The sequence below is a fragment of the Amphiura filiformis genome, unplaced genomic scaffold (genome assembly GCF_039555335.1).
Source record: "Amphiura filiformis unplaced genomic scaffold, Afil_fr2py scaffold_37, whole genome shotgun sequence".
NCBI classification, from domain to species: Eukaryota; Metazoa; Echinodermata; class Ophiuroidea; order Amphilepidida; family Amphiuridae; genus Amphiura; species Amphiura filiformis.
In genome coordinates, this window is record NW_027305501.1 from 207,947 (window position 1) to 214,119 (window position 6,173).

General features: G+C 38.7%; 1 long non-coding RNA gene across 1 annotated transcript; it reads right to left on the reverse strand.

Annotated features, from left to right (window-relative positions):
* Positions 1–486: 486 nt before the first annotated feature.
* LOC140144038 (uncharacterized) lies at positions 487–5,725 on the reverse strand. The gene is made up of 3 exons (XR_011857829.1): positions 4,931–5,725; positions 2,891–3,001; positions 487–1,157 (listed from the first exon to the last, which is right to left on the reverse strand). It is a non-coding gene; the product is annotated as an uncharacterized lncRNA (long non-coding RNA).
* Between the last annotated feature and the right edge of the window lie 448 nt (positions 5,726–6,173).

Genomic DNA, 6,173 nt, shown 5'->3' on the forward strand with positions numbered 1-6,173 from the left:
TGCAAAGTCACTAACCTCATTCATAACCGTCACTTTTTTTTTTTAAATTCAATTAACGTTACATTTTTTTTTTTTTAATTTGAAAACAGAACACAATTTTAACTTTATCTATCTCCATGAGGGCCAAAGGAGGCATTTTTGAAAATTGAGTTACTATAATTATTACCTTGTAGTAACATTATGCTATCATATACCAAAAACACAAAGGTCTAGCATACTTGGTTCTAAAGTTATGAGGTATTGTGATGTACATTTTCTTTTGTGTTTTATTGTCTTTTACTCCATACATGTATGTTTGCCTTTATCTCAATTTCATGTTTGCCGCCTTTGGCCCCCATGGACCAGATCGTGTCACATATATATACATGCATCACAGCACTACATGCAGTGCTGTGCCCTAATAAGTGTACATAGCTCATCAGAATTAAACCATTAAAACCATGCATTTATAGATGTGGAAATAATGTTACGTACACTATGAAATGGAGCTGAATTAGAGCCACTGAATACAACTTGGGTCAGGGGCGGATTTAGGGGGGGGGGCACCCGGTGCGTGCCCACTGCCCCTATAATTTTTGCAGAGCGGCGCCTGACTTTATGTATTTTTACAGATCGGCACTTGACATGGCTCTCCCTCTTTTGAAAATTCCTGAATCCACCCCTGAGTCGGGTCAAATGGTCTTAGAGTCAAGTCCGCATCACCAGAGTCTCAAGTGAAATCATTGAAGTCTCAAGGCAAGTCATTTGGATTCGAGACTCAAGTCCTAAAGCTTGAGTTCAAGTCATTATTTTCAGACTCGAGTCGTGTCTGGAGTCCTAAAATGTCGAGTCGAATCCAACTCAACTCGAATGACTCGACTTGTTACAAGTCTTTTTTAGCAGTGCTCGTTCCCATTCAAAACAAACAAAGTTTAATGTTTAGGAAAGAGAACCATAATCTTTATACTGATTTCCAATTGTAGATCAAACTTATCGTGGTGGGTTGACTTGATCTTGGGCAACTATGTCATAGGTGACTTCCACTCTGGTACAAATCCAATTGCCAGGAGCTACTTTCAAGTAGATGATGCTGGGGGGCACAATTTTTCCGGGCCATCCGTCTCTGGTATTTGTTTGTTGCTGTAGACCAGTTTCTTCCAGGCGTGCAAGTTCATATTCTGTAAAATGAAATAATTCAAGACAATACTGTGATACTTGTAATATTGGGCTATTCCAGTTGAAATCCATACACCTCTATGGAAGACATCTAAGGTCACCAATTCAGGTAACCCTATTTGAAATTCACACCCGGAATTCACACTCCTTGTGTGGAAGATTAAAGCAATAATCAGGGGTGTGAGTGACCACAAATAAAAGAGCCTCAAAATTCTGAAATTTGGAAACCTCCTATAATTTAATTCAGATTTTAATCTGAACTCTCACTCACACCCCTGAATAATGCACAATTTCAATCATAGGTTCTTTGTTTCCATAGTTTTCACTAATCACATTATGTCCCCTTTTAACGTCGAGCGGTAAAACAAAGAAAATTGCCATTTCATTCCAGTGCCTTTAAGGTACCGTTCACAAACACTTGTTAGGGGGCCTGATGCAAAAAGGGGGGGGGGGCTGAAAAGGTTTGACCCTCCTAAGGGGGGCCCTGAAAAAAATGACCACAAATTTTCCTGGGAAAATTGAGTTATATGCTTTTCTATGGGGTTGACCCATAATTTTCATGTCAAAAAAAAGGGGGGCCCTGAAATTTTTGAGGTCTGTAAAGGTTTTGTGACGGAATTTTTTTGCATCAGGCTCCCCTCTTACAAGTGTTGTGAACGGTCCCTAATTATCGTCAATGCGTTTTGGCTCGCCGATCGTCATTGAGCTTCATGCAACTTGGTTGTATAAAGAGACATTTAAGACAAATAGCGATAGATACACACAGTTTATATGTCACTGATTCAATGATATGTATGCATGAGATGTATCAGCCATCACAATAAAACCAGAGATATCAGGTTTTATTATAAAAACTTAAATTTTACTGTAATTAAAGCACTTCAGGCTTAGTCTTACTACTCTTTCACGTGGTATTTCAGTAGGCCTACGCTATTAGGCATAACAATCATGCAAAAAGAAATTGAGGTCATCACTGTGGAAAAATCACACATGGCAAAAGGGCATGTATTCCATGGGGGTTGGGGTTGTATGGATTTCAACTGGAATAGCCCATTGCAACAGTAAGCCTACAAGAATATTTTTAAGCTAAACAGTATTGTCACATGGAGAGCACACAACAACATTTATATTACAGTACTGCTGTTTGTTTGTATGTTGTATTTGCGGCGTCCTGATCATCACGTAAAATCTGGCAAAATGAACTAGGTGATGTACAAATGCTGTTTTGTAAAATAAACATGTTGTTGCATCTTCCATTTATTTATTAGATGAAATCACAGTATTAAGGCCGCATAAAATTAATGTTTTGGTTCTCGTCCCCTCCCTCCTCAATTTCTGGGATTTGTCAGATTTTTTTTTTTTTTGTAATAGATTTTTCAATTATTTTAGACTTTGGAATGATTTATGAATTTTTCATACCTATAAATAGGTTTATTTGAGAACAAGGACCACTTCCAAGTCTTTTTGTGGTACTCTAGGGGGTTTATACCTCAGAATCTCATATTTGAAAAAAAAAAAAAAAGTGCCTCATCGTTTCCTCGAGCACTGTTGGAAAAGACCGAAAACTACAGACAATGCTGATTTTCACACTGAAAAAAAAAAAAAAAAAAAAAACCTCCCTCCCTCATCAATTCATGAAAATCCTCTGGACGAGAACCAAAATATTAATTTTATACGGCCTAACAAATGCATGCACTTAAATCAAATAAAAATTACAAATTATAGTTGTACATACCAGGTCTTTATGCTATTTGTTCACTCTGTAGAGTAGATCTATGTAAAGTCACATTCTCCTCACAACTGTGGCATGTGGCTAAAGTTGCTGCAATAGTTCACACTGACCTAGCTGGTGGCAAAAGTACAAGAAACATGACTTCATGTCAAGCTAAAAATCATATTAAAAACAACACCTTTTTAGTCCTAGCCCAATTTAGTCGTTGAGTAGGCCAGAGTCAGCACCTATGTTAGGCCTATGCCATGGCATGGGCCTAAAGAAATCCCAACTCACGCTTGCGTAAATTCACAATAGGGTGCACCAGTCACACAATACACAACATGGAACTAAGGTAAGTGCTGTACCCAACTGCGTGCACACCATTCTATCTCAAGACATGATGTTATGAGTTTTTTCATCAATTATAAGCCGAACAAACTTTTAGTCCTTGGTAGTATTTAAAAAATCAGCATTCTTAATAAAATACCAACTATTTTTAATTTGTATGCTGCTGCAGCATACAACTAATTATAGGTTAATAAACGTGTATCATTTGTTGGGAGAGAAATTGTACAAAATAATGCAGACGTACTGAGATGTTCATGTGTCTAATGCACGAGCCCTGAAGGCGGAGTGCATTTATAAGACGCATCAACATCTCAGTACAAGTGCATTATTTTGTACAATTCTCGAGCAATAAGTGATAATGCTTGCATTTATTCATACACGACTAAAAAATCCTGTGGTTTTTATAATTTTTATAACAAAATTGTCACTAAAATGTTGGAAAATACAAACAAATATAAATGCCTCCACCCGCAAGAAAAATGAACGCATCCGAAAGCACTACGCGGAGTGCGCGCCAGTGCAATTATACAATATTTAGGCACGGCTATTAATTTACTAACGCTTGCTCTGATTGGTTCATACTATGAAAAATGATAATATTCATGGATGGTTGACATTGGTTGTACTGAATTGCGGCTTTGTGAGCAATAAATCAGTCAATTATGTTCAGGAATAGATTCAAACATTGGCGAAATTGAAATTGTACGGTACTAATATAAATATATATTAAATTCATGCACATCGTGGAACATTCAACTACGCTTGTTACTCCGCGACTAATCATGCTAACTACACGCACGTCGCACGTATAACGCTACTCTCTGGCGTCCATATTAGCGAGGCTATCTGCATACAACTACTTACTACGCACAGCCACGCAAAGAGTATATGTTCCACGATGTATACGAATTTGATAATTTTTCTATAGAATTTGTTTGCAAGCGTTTATGGGTAGCCTACATAGGCCTACACTCAAGTGTTTACGGATATATGCGCGCAAGTGAATATGGGTATGCACGCGGTCGCGTACCTGTTTATGGGCAAGCACACGTTTTTGCGCAAGTGTTTGTGGCTACGCACACAGTTGTTTGTTCCACTTTGCGGGTGCCAAGTGTTTGCTAGTGCTACTCAAGTGCTGTGCTTGCCCACAAGCAAAGCAAAGTTAAGGCAAGTCTAACATGCTACTCTAGAGAAATACTTCACGTAAGTCTTAAGTTCTGAATCAGTCTCCAACACACCACTATGTCTATGTACTGTGTGTGGCTCAAGAGCCACGATTTATGGGCTGCATGCAGTGACTTCTCATTTGAGCTGTATGCGTCATGTGCGTAGTGCGGCCATAAACACTTGCAAACGCATGTGCGTACCCATAAACAATTGCGTGTGTGCATACCCATATACCAATAAGCACACACGTGTGTGCGTACCCATAACACTTGCCCACAATGCGTGCGTACACTGCGTATCCATAAACACATACGCATATATGTACCCAAACAGTTGCAAACACATGTGCGTCCGTAGCATGGTAGTTGCGTACCCATGCTAAGCCACTGTCATGTTTTAGTCAAATGACGGAATCCCACCAGGTATATTTATATTATTCATTAGATTGTTTAGTTCTGACTTCTGAGAGTGATAATTGGGACTGGGACTCGGAGCTACTCAGTCACTCAGGGCAGGCATGTCAGGGGATCTCAGCTACTTACTTACCGAACATTCATGTCAGTTAACTTTGCAGAAGTACTGTAATCATGATCAGCCCATACCGCCATGATCATCATGATGATGGCCATGTCCATGATGATTCAAATGCATGAATGCAACCATCGATCGGCGTCCTGGGCCGGGGATCATGCAGTGCCACTCCCTGTACTATTCATTGCAGTGCTGGTGTGCAAACATTGCCAATGCACGGCGTAGTGTTTTTCTTCTGACATGTCCGATTAGTACATGAACTCTTGCAGCTTTAACTTTACACACAAACCCTGGCATAAAATAATGTGTACATTTCTGCACCCTTGGCCGGCATTACGTCCTGAAAGGATCCTACTGAGTATCGACGTAAACGTAAACCGTACTGGAAATGGAAAGTCACCATTGCAATCCACGCAATGATTGCCAATGTAATGGTTTGCATGCATGACAGCTCGACAGTGCATGCATGTTGCGTGTGTTGCATACGAAAATTGTCAGTTGCCGGTTCGCTTTCTGCAGTGATTTGACGACCTTTTATGGGCAAAATCTCTCAAAATCAAAGAGTTGCGGTGTGCCCATTATGATCTAAGTCCGAAAATCTTTACATACACGAAGTTTTAAGTCATGAACATCAGGCAATGTTGACTTTTTTTGGTATTTAAAAACTGTGTTTTCCGATGACAAAATGGCGGCGTTTTTACCAGAGTTTTTCCGATCCAGACCGGCCTGGCAAAATCTGATCACGATTATCGATTAGGACCAGGGAATAAATAAAGGGTTGCCAGTCATCAAGAAATCCTCCGTCCCCCCCTGTGTTCAACATAATGATTACAATGAATACATTATTATAACGATTTTATTACATCGATTTATGTTTCACATGGTAATTATAAAATGAATACGTCATCATAACGATGTCATTACATTAAGTTTTGTTCCACATAATGATTATAATCATTATAACGATTTCATTACATTAAGTTGTTCTACATAATGATTACAATTGATACATCAGCATCATTACATTAAGTGTTGTTCCACATGGTGATTACAGTTCACACATCATAATGTCGGATCTCAATATGTCCGGATACTACCTCGTTATTCAGATCCGTCGACCAACTTTGATCAAAGTACTTTATTAATACATTATAACGATTACATTTAGTGTTTTTCAACATATTGATTAAACTTAAAACACATCATTATAACGATTTCATTATATTTGGTGTTGTTCCACATGAAGATTACAATTTAT